Below are 17806 nucleotides of genomic sequence, written 5' to 3'. Positions count from 1 at the left end.
ATTTTTTACTATTAAAGGCCTAAATCTTCCAAAAAATAGGTATTATTATATAAACTATTTATATCCATGAAAAACCTAAATGTGTGCAGTAGAGGGTTAAAAGCCCTATGTTGTTGTTACTCATAGAGACAGTTATTTTCTCCTATAGTCAGCCCTCTAATCAGAAATTGCAAGAACTAATTTAAAATGCCTGAAGCTTTAACAGTATGTGTGTGGGGGGAGTAGGCCTACTTAATTAAACATTGGGAGCATTACTAGCTAATAAATGTAATAGTACGTTACAGTGAAGTTTGTGTTGTTTATGGTCCTGTTAAAAACATTCTGATACAGAAGGTTTTGTGTTTCCGTCCATTAAAGTCGAAGCATAGTACAGTATGCCTGTAACTCAATGCACTGCTTTTTAAATGAAAAATATATTTTAGGGACAAATTTGAGCAAATTCAAAAGTTGAGATTAATTGCGATTGACTTCAGAAAATCATGTGATTAATCGTGATTCATTATTTTTACAGTTTGACAGGCCTAGTTAGAATCGCACTTTAATTCTGTCGTTCAAATAAATATTGTATCCGGAGCAAAAGGAACTCTCCCAAATCCTTAGTGGGACAAAGAAAGGAAGTCTTTGATTCTGTCAGCCATAGGGTTGCACAATTCCAGGGACTTTGGTTTTCTCTGGTGTTCCAGAAATCCTGGTTGAAGGATTCTGAATGTCCAGTTTATTCCCCCCTGATTCCGGGAATCTTCCAACTGTGATTTTGTGAAAAACAGAGAATTTATTGAAAGTTCCCAGAATTCTGCAACCCTAATTCAGCCAGTTGATGACGTCTAACTGTGTACCTTTGTCAGGTGAGAAATACAATTGCAATAGACAACGTTGGTACAACTTGACTTCACACGCTCACACAGCCCTTGGTTTTGACAGTAAATAACATTAGACTATAAACAATCATCTTCAGTGAGCTAACCATACTATTAAGCCTGTAGCCTATACTGCAAAGATGACCCTGATCCATTCAGAATTCAATACAGAAATATGTTTTGAGAAAATCATGAGATAATCGCTTCGAACATCAACCATGAATCAACTAATCCAAGGATAGAGAAAGGATGCTCCCGAGTTTTGAATCAACACCCTTATCTGCAGGCCTCGAGAACTGACAAGTCAACTGTGAGCATAAACAACAGCATTAAACAGAGTAAATACGGATTATTTTGGCACGAGGAGGCAGCATTGTAATGGTTACCCTATAAATCTCATTAGTTTTTATGTGGATTAACTTTATGAGGGCGTCTGCCTGGGAGTTCTCTCTAGCCTTGACTGATTGAGGGAACCAGAATGAATAACTTACTTATCGGACCTAAGTTATGTATCACACCGTCTGCAGCCTTGCCAAAATATATGACCCAAAGACGTTTCAGGCCTGCCACGATGAGATATGCAGTCTGGCCCATAGAGGACGAATGGAGCTATCAGCCCTTTCCCCCTAAAGCACTAAACAAACCAATAAAATACAGATAATTCCCCGATTCATTACGAGCAGTAGGATACTACAGGCATGTTGTCAGAAGCGATGAAAAATGCCAAAGCGCCGCGAGGCTGGGGAGCTTGAAAATGAATGGGAAATCAAGACTAATGAGTGTGATATGAATAGCACCCCGCTAGAAATAAAACAGACATAAAAAGTCATTACGAATCATGTGGACATTAAAAGCTGCCATTTTGCACATAGTGTGATATTTTCACAAATCGATTCCTTCTCAGAAGCTCTCTTTGACAAAAATAGAAAGAGAAACTTTTCAGAAATACATGCCGGTCATTTCTCAAGGGGTGTTGGTCTACAAAAGACATGCCTTGCTGTGTTTCCAGCAGTCGTAATGTCAGTGCCAATGCCAGACTGTTTCTTAGCTCTGCTTAGCTGGGTTCTGTGAGCCGTCAGCTCCGAACGCTGTTCGTCAACTCCTGTGGAGCTGAACGAAGGGAATGTCTGCCAGGCTACCGTGAATGCAGACACTTGACACGTAATCCACTCCACGATGGGTGGCTAAGTAATAAAGTTCTCACACTATACCACAAGAGATCTGAGAACTAAAAACTCAGAGCCGCCTTTACAAGGTCTGTTTGAGTAAAAATGAAAAAAATGATGTTTTGAGGGCAACACGATTACAAGGGAACAAGAGATAAAAACACTCAACCTTTGAATCCAGATCAAAACAGATCTAACACAGCATAGATTGATCTTACACAGCATAGATTGATCTAACACAGCATAGATTGATCTAACACAGCATACATTGATCTTACACAGCATATATTGATCTAACACAGCATAGATTGATCTAACACAGCATACATTGATCTTACACAGCATAGATTGATCTAACACAGCATACATTGATCTTACACTGCAAAACAGCCTCAAGCATAGCCTTAATGCACTCAATACTAACCATAACAGAAATGAGATAGACATATGTGAATCCTTGGAAAAAGCTGTTTCTGATAAGGAAGTGTAGGGAAGGTTGCAGCTTCTGGTACAGCAGAGATGTACAACATAAATTAATCCAGAACAGGCAGCCATCTTGAATCCTAACTAGCTAATTGTGCAATGCTATGTTCCATATTCTATTACCTCATCAATTAAAAAAGCAATAACACATTCATCAACAAATTACATTTTGGAGACTGTTATTAATTCATTCAAAAGTATAACTATGTCCACGATGTGACTGTTTGAAACTCATTGATATTCAACTGCTGTGAGTTTGTTTAGACAATAAGTGGTCGACATTAAAACAGTGAAAAGAGCTGAACGTTCTTTCTTGATGTGATTTACAACACAACTCAATAAGGTTATCATTGATGACATAAGCAGCTTGTAAATAAATGGTAGCAAAACTTTTAAATGGTAGCAACTTCCTCGCAAATAATATACTTAACAAAAATATACAGGCAACATGTAAGATGTTGATCTCATGTTTCATGGGTGGAAATAAAAGATCCCATAAATGTTCCATATGCACAAAAAGCTTATTTCTCTCAAAAGCCCACTCTAAAATGTGAAGTTCTGTCACACAACACAATGCCACAGATGTCTCAAGTTTTGAGGGAGCATGCAATTGGCATGCTGACAGCAGGAATGTACACCAGAGGTGTTGTCAGAGAATTGAATGTTCATTGTTCTACCATATGCTGCCTCAAGCATCATTTTAGAGAATTTGGCAGTACGTCCAACCGGCCTCACAACCGCAGACCAAATGTTACCATGCCAGCCCAGGACCTACACATCCGGCTTCTTCGCCTGTGGGATGGTCTGAGACCAGCAACCCGAACAGCTGATGAAACTGTGAGTTTGCACAACCGAAGAATTTCTACACAAACTGTCAGAAACTGTTTTACAGTTCCCGCCAATTTCCAGCAACTTTGCACAGCCATTGAAGAGGAGTGGGACAACATTCCACAAGCCACAATCAACAGCCTGATCAATTCTACAATTAACAGCTTTATCAATTTAACTTCATGGCGACTACTAACTTACTAACTTAGTTATAGTGGTGGGATTGGCATTAGCATGGATTCAAGATGACAGTAAACATCAGGGTTAAGGAAGTAAAAGACATCGTAACATCTCAAAAATACAAAACATTACACTTGAAAATGTGGGAATTTGTTTCTCTCAAAACAAGCAGTAACAAACTGTTTATAGGTTCAGTTGGTAGTGCATGATGCTTGCAACGCTGGGGTTATGGGTTCAATTCCCACAGGGGACCAGTATCAAAATGTATTAACTCACTACTGTAAGTTGCTCCCTATAAGAGTGTCTGCTAAATGTGAAAACTGTACAACATTTATCATGTACTTCCTCTCTGCCTTAGCTGTGAATTGACTACTACACCATTCTGACCTGTGACAGTAGGCAGTGCTCCTCCAAAATGGTCATGAATGGAAAGGTCTGCAGTGTTTAATATTTTAGGCTACATCCAATTCTAATCTCTGTTAACCCAGGAGGTTTAATCTCACAGAATTTGTTCAACTGCGAGATTAACTTCTGTGTTCATACAGAGAGTTGTGGCAAAAACAAAGTCCCCCCCTATTCGTGTGGGCTCACTCGAGGTGAAGCAGTGTAAAAACTGTCTTCACCCAATCCTGATATGTCCAAATAACCTGGAACAAATGCTGATCTCAAGCACCCCATTCAGCCCTGGCAAATTCTCTTGGTCTAAACACAGAATATGCCCACAGGAGATTAGGACCAACCAAATACACAGAGTATGCCATTGGGATAGACATATGCCAGCAAGCAGGTTGGTCCCATCTCAACAAGCTTATCAAAATTGCATTTACAGAAATTACACATGATTGGAAGTTTTTTTTGGAAAGGCATTCTTTTCTGATAAATCTGCTGTTAAATAGTTAAGTGACTGAAAAAAAACAAATGTGTGCAACCTGAGGCTAAGTGTTGTCATAAGAGACAAGGCAGGTGGATTTGGAATCCATTTAAACCTTCAATTGCACAGCTTATCTTTGTTTACAAACTACTGCCCACACATCCTATGGCGTTCTGCATTAGCATCAAATAGCCCCCGTGATATGCAGTTGTTCAGGGAAGCTAGAAACCATTATACACAGGCAGTTAGAAAAGCCAAGGCTAGCTTTTTCAAGCAGAAATTTGCTTCCTGGAACACTAACTCAAAAATGTTCTGGGACACTATAAAGTCCATGGAGAATAAGAACACCTCCTCCCAGCTGCCCACTGCACTGAAGATAGGAAACACTGTCACCACTGATAAATCCACTATAATTGAGAAAAGCATTTTTCTACGGCTGGCCATGCTTTCCATCTGGCTACTCATACCCCGGTCAAAAGCACTGCACCCCGCACAGCAACTCGTCCAAGACATCCCCATTTCTCCTTCTCCCAAATCCAGTCAGCTGATGTTCTGAAAGAGCTGCAAAATCTGGACCCCTACAAATCAGCCGGGCTAGACAATCTGGACCCTTTCTTTCTAAAATTATCTGCCAAAATTGTTGCCACCCCTATTACTAGCCTGTTCAACCTCTCTTTCGTGTCGTCTGAGATTCCCAAAGATTGGAAAGCAGCTGCGGTCAACCCCCTCTTCAAAGGGGGGGACACTCTTGACCCAAACTGCTACAGACCTATATCTATCCTACCCTGCCTTTCTAAGGTCTTCGAAAGCCAAGTCAACAAACAGATTACCAACCATTTCGAATCTCACCATACCTTCTCTGCTATGCAATCTGGTTTTAGAGCTGGTCATGGGTGCACCTCAGCCACGCTCAAGGTCCTAAACAATATCTTAACCGTCATCGATAAGAAACATTACTGTGCAGCCGTATTCATTGATCTGGCCAAGGCTTTCGACTCTGTCAATCACCACATCCTCATCGGCAGACTCGACAGCCTTGGTTTCTCAAATGATTGCCTCGCCTGGTTCACCAACTACTTCTCTGATAGAGTTCAGTGTGTCAAATCGGAGGGTCTGCTGTCCGGACCTCTGGCAGTCTCTATGCGGGTGCCACAAGGTTCAATTCTTGGACTGACTCTCTTCTCTGTATACATCAATGATGTCGCTCTTGCTTCTGGTGAGTCTCTGATCCACCTCTACGCAGACGACACCATTCTGTATACTTCTGGCCCTTCTTTGGACACTGTGTTAACAACTCTCCAGGCAAGCTTCAATGCCATACAACTCTCCTTCCGTGGCCTCCAATTGCTCTTAAATACAAGTAAAACTAAATGCATGCTCTGCAACCGATCGCTGCCTGCACCTACCCGCCTGTCCAACATCACTACTCTGGACGGCTCTGACTTAGAATACGTGGATAACTACAAATACCTAGGTGTCTGGTTAGACCGTAAACTCTCCTTCCAGACCCACATCAAACATGTCCAATTCAAAGTTAAATCTAGAATTGGCTTCCTATTTCGCAAACAAAGCATCCTTCACTCATGCTGCCAAGCATGCCCTTGTAAAACTGACCATCCTACCAATCCTCGACTTCGGTGATGTCATTTACAAAATAGCCTCCAATACCCTACTCAACAAATTGGATGCAGTCTATCACAGTGCAAACCGTTTTGTCACCAAAGCCCCATATACTACCCACCATTGCGACCTGTACGCTCTCGTTGGCTGGCCATCGCTTCATACTCGTCGCCAAACCCACTGGCTCCATGTCATCGACAAGACCCTGCTAGGTAAAGTCCCCCCTTATCTCAGCTCGCTGGTCACCATAGCATCACCCACCTGTAGCACGCGCTCCAGCAGGTATATCTCTCTGGTCACCCCCAAAACCAATTCTTTCTTTGGCCGCCTCTCCTTCCAGTTCTCTGCTGTCAATGACTGGAACGAACTACAAAAGTCTCTGAAACTGGAAACACTTATCTCCCTCACTAGCTTTAAGCACCAACTGTCAGAGCAGCTCACAAATTACTGCACCTGTACATAGCCCACCTATAATTTAGCCCAAACAACTACCTCTTTCCCTACTATATTTATTTTATTTATTTATTTATTTTGCTCCTTTGCACCCCATTATTTTTATTTCTACTTTGCACATTCTTCCACTGCAAATCTACCATTCACATGTTTTACTTGCTATATTGTATTTACTTTGCCACCATGGCCTTTTTTCCCTTTACCTCCCTTCTCACCTCATTTGCTCACATCGTATATAGACTTGTTTATACTGTATTATTGACTGTATGTTTGTTTTACTCCATGTGTAACTCTGTGTTGTTGTATGTGTCAAACTGCTTTGCTTTATCTTGGCCAGGTCGCAATTGTAAATGAGAACTTGTTCTCAACTTCCCTACCTGGTTAAATAAAGGTGTTCTCAACTTCCCTACCTGGTTAAATAAAGGTGTTCTCAACTAGCCTACATGGTTAAATAAAGGTGTTCTCAACTAGCCTACATGGTTAAATAAAGGTGTTCTCAACTTCCCTACATGGTTAAATAAAGGTGAAAAAAACAACAACAAAAAACACACACGTCTAATGAAAACTAGTTAAACTATTAAAAATAGGTTCTTACAGTCCCCACAACCATTTTGTGATTTTGTTTAAACCATAGAGGAAAGATCTGCAATGCAGGCTCAACTGAATCGAGACACCAATATAGACCTGACATCATATAACCATGATGACATTCTGCATTTTATTAAGCTTTACATCACCTTTGACACCAAACTATTAAAAGTTTATTCATGTTACTGTCAAAGATTAGGGGTAAAAATAAATAATTACAACGCTTATATTTAGTTGCTTCGTTAATACACTGCAGTTTACAAGGACATGTGTGAGGAAAATGTGCTGCAGAGTGAACGTTCAATTCCAAATATGCATGAAGTCAACAAGAGTCATTTTATTAAAGGTCGCTATAAGTCATTGTAAATTTGACAGTGGCCCAAATGAGAAAATTACTGGCCAGGGCCAAGATCAAATGAAAAGCTAGTTTTGCACGCAGAATTTAAATCGTTGGTGATCTCATGTTTCATTTGCAGTACCTTTTATAGCCTACCATAAAATCTGATTTTACACTGATTGTTTAGAAAACAAAAATAAAATCACCCCCCCCCCTCAATGATGACATACATTATAGCCTATATTAAACCATTTCAAATGTAATGTTCCCCTCCAGAAATGTGCCCAATAACATATTGATGAAAATCTTTGGGGCTTGTACATGGTCCATATTATCAGGCAGTTGTGCTATTTTAGAAATAAGCATTATCATCTGTCTGATGCAGCATGGTGGCTACATGACTGAAGCATGATCACCTGTCTGATACAGCATGGTGGCTACATGACTGAAGCATGATCACCTGTCTGATGCAGCATGGTGGCTACATGACTGAAGCATGATCACCTGTCTGATGCAGCATGGTGGCTACATGACTGAAGCATGAGCACCTGTCTGATGCAACATGGTGGCTACATGACTGAAGCATGATCACCTGTCTGATGCAGCATGGTGGCTACATGACTGAAGCATGATCACCTGTCTGATGCAGCTGGGATCCCCCTCTTTTCAGTAATTACCATCCAAACTGTTGTATTTTCCCGAGATTGCATTTAGGAATGTTACGCAGTGACTGGGATTATTAGAACACATTTCTTTCTGAGCAGCAATAATCTATATGTATGAGGAGTTGCTGCTCTTTTCACCCAACAGTTGATGTTCAGCTGATAAATGAACGACTTCGGGAATGAATCTGTTTTTTAAACAATTATATAGTGCTAGACTACAGAATAGCATTATTACAATATTAACTTTGCATTTAACCAGTGATTTGTGTAAATAATGTTCATGTCTTGACAAGCAGCTCCATAGTGTAGGCCTTTGTAAACCTTTCTTTGCTAACAATGACTTAGCTGTGTCTGATATGAACAAAGACTGGAAAGCACGTGGAGGACTGTTGAACGTGTGTGCCGATGTTAAACTCTGAATTAATGGACATCCCGCCTCCGCTGAGACGGATCTGGTACGAGTACCCAGGACCTAGCCTACTGAGGTGGGGGCTCACTCGAGACCGAGAGGGAAGGTCTTTGACACAAAACTATTTAGGCAACAGGGATCTTGATCCAGAATGTCTCTGTTGACATCTAGCCAAATGCATAACATGAGCCCTGAGCTGCATACAATTGGTTTGATACATCTTAGATTTCTTATAGTTATACTTAACCTATAAGCAGTGGAATAGCATGCTACCACTGTATTACAATGCTCTAAGAATTCATTTCTGGTTGCTCTGGTATGAAATCTTACAGAGCCATTTCCCCGCTGACGTTGGTGGAACACCAGAATCTATGCGAAGTGATATATTGTGTCTCTGACCGCCCTTGTACAGTGGTCACCACTTCCTTGGAGATCAAACTGTTGAGAGCTTGTTTTTAAAGGACATCCCGACAGTCTGGCTGTGCCCAGAGAATATTACACATTTTGTACCAGACCAAAGAATGTAGCAGTACACATGAAATACGTTAATAACAAGGACATTGTAAGATATTTAATTAACATATTTAAAAAGGTATAATGCTTATTTACTTGTCAAGTATGAGCTGTTAAATGTCTTATTATACGGTGGATAACATATATATTTACACTGAGTATACAAAACAATAAGAACACATGCTCTTTCCATGACACAGACTGACCAGGTGCATCTAGGTGAAAGCTGTGATCCCTTCTTGATGTCACTTGTTAAATCCACTTCAATCGGTGTAGATTAATGGGAGGAGCCAGGTTAAAGAAGGATGTTGAAGTGCCTTTGAAAGTGTTATGGTAGTAGGTTCCAGGCACACAGGTTTGTGTGAAGAACTGCAACGCTGCTGGGTTTCCTGTGTTTATCAAGAATGGTCCACCACAAAAAGGACATCCAAACAACTTGACACAAATGTGGCGAGCTTTGGAGTCAACAAGGGCCAGCATCCCTGTGGTTCTTTACTTCATTCACAATACCTTTTTTTCTATGAGGTCATGAATATTAGAATGTTTTCATTCCAACATGATTTCACACAAAATGGATTTTCAGAAATGTACTACTCTTTTACAACTCAGTCTGTGTTTGTTTTACAATGCTTTCCCAATGCAAAGTATTTGTACAGAAGTAGAAAACACACAAAAGTGCAGTCAATTGAGACATTAAGAAAACATTGACTGTGAAAATACATTCTAAAGTGTGCCTGGGAGTTGAGCAGTATTATCTTTGATACAGTAGCTCGGGTGGTTCTAAAAGACTTCCAGTTCCATACATTGTTTGAATAACAAAGGGTCCCATCACAGCTTGGAACGTCTTTATTCAATAACAACAATGCCCATCTGCCTGGAACAGTTAAGACAAAATACTTTATAATCACCGAAGGGGGAATATTACAGGACCTAATAACTTTCCACCACATCATTGGCAAGGGGCAATGATTCATTGAGATGTGTAATAAGTGCAGAGAGGATTAATTCACTCATTACGTCTGAAATTCAAAGCTTTGACATTTCAGGGAGTCAATGCACAAGTCAAGCAAGACAAAAAACATCAAAAGTCTCTGTTTCACTGACTCGCTCCTGCCACACACTGTCCTCCATTAAAGAAAGAACAATTTAGACATGTCATTATTGCCTGCACACAGACATGATATTAGTTATTAGCATTTCTTTGAGATGAGTGCAGGTTCTCCACTGAGTGTTACCTCAATTACTAGTCACATTAGGATTGGGCCTATTTGGTTCAAGATGTATTTTTTTCTGTTATAAGGATGGGGTTAAAAGTAAACTCTGACCAATAGAATGCAGCAGTAAGTGATAGAGGCAGCTCCCAGGCTTGGAGTGATGGAGATCTCAGTGAGATCTCAGTGACAGTGAGGGATAGTAAGCATCGGCTGAATGCGATGATGTTATCAGTCCGCGTGAGTATGGTCTAAGACTCAGACAGACTGGAAAGAGCACTGAAAGTGTTGACTGAGTACACTGAGGAGAATAATGTTGTTGCTGTAAGGTTAGGCAAAGGGAAATCCTCAACCCTAGCACAATGGCTAAGTGACAAAACTATTAAAGATGCATTATAAATGTTTTTGTATAATTTCAGTCAGTAGTTTTGAAAGCAGTGGTATAACGAGCCAAAACGGGTACCCGAAGATTGGCCAAATCTACCATTCCTTATATGTTACGTCCTGCAATTCTTTTTTTAAAGATCCTGCAATTTGTTTTTGTTATAAATTCGAATTTGTACAATATATTATGAATTATTTGTATTATCTGTCCAATTATCTGTCCATTCTCTTTAAGTCAATATCAATTAGTCACTGAATAAAATTGTATTTTGATGACACAGCATTCTCTAACATTTAAAACACCAGATGAAAGAAAATTCAGCAACTTACCATAAAACATTTATGTCAAGACTAAGATCTAAGGAGCACTTTGAGTTAGCCTATACGCTGATGATCAGATAGAATGTTATTCTGTACACTCTACGGTTGAGTCAATCTAGATCAGATAGAATGTTATTCTGTACACTCTACGGTTGAGTCAATCTAGATCAGATAGAATGTTATTCTGCACACTCTACGGTTGAGTCAATCTAGATCAGATAGAATGTTATTCTGCACACTCTACGGTTGAGTCAATCTAGATCAGATAGAATGTTATTCTGCACACTCTACGGTTGAGTCAATCTAGATCAGATAGAATGTTATTCTGCACACTCTACGGTTGAGTCAATCTAGATCAGATAGAATGTTATTCTGCACACTCTACGGTTGAGTCAATCTAGATCAGATAGAATGTTATTCTGTACACTCTACGGTTGAGTCAATCTAGATCAGATAGAATGTTATTCTGTACACTCTACAGTTGAGTCAATATACCAAACCTGTGTCAACCTAAATTACTGTGGGACTTCCTCCCTCTAGTCTACTGCACTTCAAACAAGTGCCTTTGCCGACACAACACACATTTGACTTACGGTTCTTGACTTGTTTCAAATGCATCCTTCACAGATCTCCGCATGACTACGTACGGTATAGTTCAGTGGAACGTTCCTAAACCCAGCAAAACTGTGACGACACATTGTAGCCTTAGCCTACATGCCAGTTCAGGGGGTTTTAGCTGAATAACATGGTTTTTTTTTGTCGCCTCGCTTATATTATGACCTTAATTTAACTATGCGCTCCAATCCTACCCAGTGTTCCATGACCGCTTCTACTTCTCTCGCGGTCATGGAGGACCACTGAAAATTGAAAGAAAGATCAGTTGGCTCTCTGCTTTATCCTGGGCTTTAAAGGCTCATTCACAATGATTTGCAAAAGGGGTAGAATTCATTGTGTAAGAGCCTAAAGGCATTGCACATGGCATCAAGACAGGTTTCAGTTGCTCACGATGGAAACATTGTTTGCCCAGATACATTAGGCTAAATATCCTTGTTTCTCAGGTAATGGTCACTGTAACAGACAATGTTTGGTAGGTGGACATGTTTCTAATAAAACAGTCAATCAATCGAATCAAATCAACGTTTGTTGGTTGCGTACACAGATCTGCAGATGGTATTGCAGGTGCAGTGAAATGCTCATGTTTCTAGTTTTAACAGAGCAGTAATGGCTATACAATTCATCAAATTACCACAGACACTACAATACTACTTCAGAGATCAAAACATACATCAATGGAAATGGTGTATGAGACATGGTCAGTATAAAAACACAGACAGCATCATGCAGTACATTAACCATGTGAAATATGACCACAAAAAGACATGCCACATGTCCTCTAGTGGACAGAGTTCATTTTGGCACTGAGAGCAATAAACAGTTCTCTGGGAGGTAAATGTGGACTGCATGTCCTTTCCATTCGGAGCTCCTCTTTTGCCTCAGGGTGAAAACTACAGTGCCTGCGGTATCTCTACACTGCCCCAAACACTGGAGGACAAATTGGGGTGGCAGGTAGCCTAGTGGTTAGAGCAGGTAGCCTAGTGGTTAGAGCAGGTAGCCTAGTGGTTAGAGCAGGTAGCCTAGTGGTTAGAGCAGGTAGCCTAGTGGTTAGAGCAGGTAGCCTAGTGGTTAGAGCAGGTAGCCTAGTGGTTAGAGCAGGTAGCCTAGTGGTTAGAGCGTTGGGCCAGTAACTGAAAGGTTACTGTATTGAATCCCCGAGCTGACAAGGTAAAAATCGGTCATTCTGCCTCTGAACAAAGCAGTGTTCCTCAGTAGGCCGTCATTGTAACTAAGAATTTGTTCTTAAACTGACTTGCCTAGTTAAATAAATAGAAAATAAATCCAGATCTTTGGCAAAATGCAAAAGACTGCCCCCATGGATGAAATAGTGCAAAGTAATGACCAGTATGAAGCTGCTGAAGGTACCATGGTGAAAGTGTGAAAAACAGAGCTTACTCAGTGACAATGACAACTGCAGTCACAAATATCTGAAATAAACATACAACATCAACAATATTGAAATAGGTCCTAGTAGTAGGCAGTAGTATATATATATATATATATTATTTTATTTTTTTCATCAGCTGTTTCATGAAATGTACAATTTGCATGGCAATTACATATTCTCTGAAAGTCTGAAAAATCGATAAGCAACTGTTTTTAAGCAGTATGGCTTACCACAGTGAAATGACAATGTAACACCGTTACAACTGGTAATAACACCGTTATATTATATCTGGTCTTTATAAACTGCAATAATGAAAATGTACCTTCCGCGTGCACCTCCCGCGTGCACTGAAATACGGTGTCTAGGTGGCTTGATTTATGCATGCAGTTGTGGAACATGATTCCAATAGACGAATTGCAAATATGTAGCATTGCACTCAATACAGTATTGCCTTCTGTCGTTATGTCTACCAACAGTAAAACTTAGTGCCACTTGACGCTCGCATCCACGCTGAAGCAAATAAACCTGTCTGTCCGAGTGCGCGCTACAAAGTTTATTGTCAACATCACGGAGTAACATTGAGAATATGTGAAAATAGAATGGACCTATCCGCACAAAAAATAAATTGATAACAAATGTATAAAGTTCGACATATTTTGCACTTGCAAGAAGTTCATCATTATTCTTCACTAGGCTGCGCGGACGTGTTTTGTACAGAAAACAACAAAAAGGCTACACAAACCTGCGACTCGATCAACATCCAAACACAAAACTATTGAAACAAGTGTAGGCTAATCCAATTCCAAAAACGTATGAAAAAAATATGAATTGACTTACATTACAACACGACAGTTAACGGGCTGTCCTGAAAGATGGTCCTCGGCGATACCACATCAACCCACCCTCTCATGCCCTCATCTCATCTCAACACATATGGTGGAAAAGTTTAGTGACGTCAACGTACTCGGGTTAACGTTGCAGATCTACTGGAAGTGCCAGCAAGCTGCACATTTAAAGCGACAGATCATGGGGTGATAACACATTGACATACATCTGGACATCAAGTGCCACCTTTCAGGGAGATTTTTTTGCAGCTAGAAAACGTGCAAAAAAAAAACATTTCCACATACAATTAACTCATTATAATTGGTAGAGTCTCTGTTTGAATTAGTCAATGTAGTTTTCCAACCAGATCTCCCGAACTCACAGACCTAAAAATAGTTTAACTAAAACTTGCCTCCTCTAAGGTCTCTATCATGTATCAACTACCTCTCTGAGGACGGCCATTTGATTATTAAAAAGTAGGGCCATAGGTCCCTGAAACACTGATTGTTCTATCTGTCTACTTTTTGTATTCTGGATAATACACCCGATGATCTCATATTGTTGTTAACACATTAATTCAGATTCCATTATGGTTGAAAATTGCATTTCAAAAAGAGTACTCACAGAAAGCGTGCATCAGGCCATTTTTTCTTATTCGTGAAATGAGGCCCTGCATTACGAGTGCAGAAAAGCACGGCTCCACCATATCCATCACCATCACAGCTCATCACACCAGCAGTCAAAAGAAGACTCGCATGAAATGTCTGTGAAATATTGATGGCAGAAATGTTCAGGTGAGGCTTCTCTGACTGAGGCTGATATGACGGTCCATCAGCATGGAAATTGCTTCCATTTTGATATGACTTTCAGATTTAAAACATCCTTTGCCACAGATGCTGAGAGCAGGGGCCTGTTCCCTGTTGGGTTTTCTGAGTGTGAAAGGTGGAAGTTACCTTATGGCGAATGAGATTAGGTGGATGGTTGTATCACATAAAAGCCAGAGTTGACTTGTTTTAATACTAAATACACCTAAAGAAACTCTGACTGCTACAAACTGGTTAGCTAGTTGTGATGCATACCGTTTTGTTTGTCTGTGATAGATTGGACGTTGATGACATGAGCCTGATTCAATTCCACCTTTAGATTGGTTTAAAGGGGAAATCCACAGTTGAAACAATAACAAAGGCTACCCCACCTTTGTTTTGGTAAAAAGCTGAGAGGTGGGCCTGGAGAAATGTAACCACTCTTAAATTCATAGACAGAGCAATTGATGCAAGGTCTGACCAACCAAGATATCAAAATTATAGTTAAGCACATTGAGTCTATGCAGTGTTTTTATTACATTTACAATATTTACAAAGATTGGAGATCGTATTTTGGGTATTGCTGAACTAAGTTCATTAGGCATTTATAAGTTATATTCTTCACAAATCAATGAGTACTTATCCTTATCCTTAATTCATATGAATCCAACATGGAAGCACTAAGGATTTTCCCTTTAAAATGCATCCTATATTAAACTAGATTTTGCTCAGCTTAATGTTGTATACTTTACTAACAGGCCACTCCAGTTTTTAATTGAAATTATGCAATGCAAAGGAAATTGTGTAGACCATATATTATATATTATGTTTTCTTTCAGTATGTCAGTATTTTAGCTAACCCTCAGTAGTATACCAAGTTGAATAAGAACACATTAAAATATGCAGCAATGACTTGGGGAAGAATTTCAGAGATAAAAGGGATTGAATGATCCAACTGGGAACTGAGGTAGCCATAGTATTATGGGCTGCTAGGTTGGAAATGTTAATCCACGACACCGGTTAGCACCCCTTCTCTTGCAACAAGTGCCATGGGATTGTTAATGACCATGAGTCAAACCCTGTGTGTAAATTCACAATGATGGCATACATTGATGTATCAGGATCTGGTCCTTAGTTATAGGGATGAGTACCTTCTACTGGCCCTCCAACACCACCGATGAGTACCTTCTACTGGCCGTCCAACACCACTGATGAGTACCTTCTGTTGGCCATCCAACACCACCGATGAGTACATTCTACTGGCTCTCCAACACCACCGATGAGTACCTTCTACTGGCCCTCCAACACCACCGATGAGTACCTTCTGTTGGCCCACCAACACCACCGATGAGTACCTTCTACTGGCCCTCCAACACCACCGATGAGTACCTTCTACTGGCCCTCCAACACCACTGATGAGTACCTTCTACTGGCCCTCCAACACCACCGATGAGTACCTTCTATTGGCCCTCCAACACCACCGATGTGTACCTTCTACTGGCCCTCCAACACCACTGATAAGTACCTTCTGTTGGCTCTCCAACACCACTTCCACTTACAGCAGAATCTGGTCTCCCATCCAGGTATCAACAAGGTGTAGACCTACTTAACTTCATATGAGAGCCAGCAGGGTGGTATAGCTAGACTCACGCACTGTGTTGTTATCAAAAGATTTGGTTTATTTCTCAAAAAGTTTGTAAGAATCTGGGATGATCCTAAATAATACTATAAAAATAAATATAAACTAAATAAATAAAACTGCACTCTCAAAGAACTGATAAACATCAGAGATTGAGGAACTTGCCTTTCAGTAAAGGCTCTGATGCTTTGTTCCAGCTACTTTAAACAGCAAGCCTTGTAAATGTAAGGCTTTCCCTTAATATCTGCATGTAACTCCCCTCCTGAAAAATAACATGAAAACTGTTTGTGTCGTGCTTATGTTTGTAATAGCCTACGGTTACAACAGACAAATAACTAAGTTTGTTCTAACTGTTTTGTGTACAAGCGGCAGTGGAGATATGGAGTGACTGAGCACTGAGCACTGAGCACTGAGCACTGAGCACTGAGCACTGAGCACTGAGCACTGAGCACTGAGCACTGAGCACTGAGCACTGAGCACTGAGCAGCAGCTGAAAGGAGGTAGGCTAGGGGATCCCGCATGTGCACAAATCTCCATATTTTTTTACAACAGCAGGTCAGAGTCCAGAAAATCCAGAACCGCAGCCACTCCTTAAATTGAATTGTCTCTCTAACGAAGATACCAATTTTCCCTCCTGTTATTAGAGCCTTGCAGACAGAGTAATTATTTTCTCCTTCTCTACAATCACTTAAACTGTGTGCATTTCCCTTCACACAATGGCTAGGCCAATCTATGATGGACTAAAACGGCAATGCATTTATCAGACGCTCTTATCCAGAGCAATTAGAGTTAAGTGCCTTGCTCAAGGGCACATCAATAGAATTTTCACTGAGTGGGCGGGGGGATTCAAACCAGCGACCTTTTGGTGACTGGCCCAACCGCTAAACTAACCGCCCCCCTTTCTAATACAGATTATGGTTTGCACCGAACAGATTAACTTCACTGCATAGACAGAGATGCATCAATATGGAGCGAGCTTTGTCCCAATCTGAAATCTGAACATTTGCAATGATGGGATCATAGAAGATATAATTAGAGCTGTATGGTTTGAAGTTATACTTCACAATGTTTTACTTGTATATTTTTAAGATAAACAATGCAATGCGGAGTACCTGGACACAGCCCTTAGCCATGGTATATTCACCATACATAAAAATAATAGAGGTGCCTTGCTAACCAATGTAATTAGAGCAGTAAAAATACATGTTATGTCATACCCGTGGTATACGGTCTGATATACCCCGGCTGTCAGCCAATCAGCATTCGGGGCTCGACGCACCCAGTTTATAATTTAAGATAAATACACAATGAAACAGACACATTTTGTAACGGCCGTCGTCGGTGGAAGAAGGTGAGGACCAAGGTGCAGCGTGGTAAGTGTTCATGATTTTTAATATAATCAAAACTGAACACTAAACAAAATAACAACTAGGAAGAACGAACAAACGAAACAGTCCAGTCTAGTGATGACACACTAAACAGAAAATAAACACCTACCAAACACAGGTGGAAAAAGGCTACTGAAGTATGATTCTCAATCAGAGACAAGTAACGACACCTGCCTCTGACTGAGAACCATACCAGGCCAAACACAAAAACCAACATAGAAAAACAAACATAGACTGCCCACCCCAACTCACGCCCTGACCAT

General features: G+C 40.4%; 1 protein-coding gene across 4 annotated transcripts in view; it reads right to left on the bottom strand.

Moving 5' to 3' along the window:
• The window catches only part of LOC109870779 (PTB domain-containing engulfment adapter protein 1-like), a 169967-nt gene extending 156138 nt beyond the window's left edge, over positions 1–13829 (bottom strand). For 3 of the 4 annotated variants that reach the window (XM_031800926.1, XM_020461415.2, XM_031800949.1), the window contains exon 1: positions 13726–13821. The gene's annotated coding sequence lies outside the window, so the exon portion shown is untranslated. Of the gene's footprint in view, positions 1–13725 lie in introns of all 4 variants that reach the window. The other variant, XM_031800956.1, reaches the window with a different exon arrangement.
• Between the last annotated feature and the right edge of the window lie 3977 nt (positions 13830–17806).

This window comes from Oncorhynchus kisutch, linkage group LG2, assembly GCF_002021735.2.
Source record: "Oncorhynchus kisutch isolate 150728-3 linkage group LG2, Okis_V2, whole genome shotgun sequence".
Classification (NCBI taxonomy): Eukaryota; Metazoa; Chordata; class Actinopteri; order Salmoniformes; family Salmonidae; genus Oncorhynchus; species Oncorhynchus kisutch.
The sequence above is the reverse complement of the archived record's forward strand: the minus strand, read 5'-3'. Positions and strand labels throughout refer to the sequence as shown.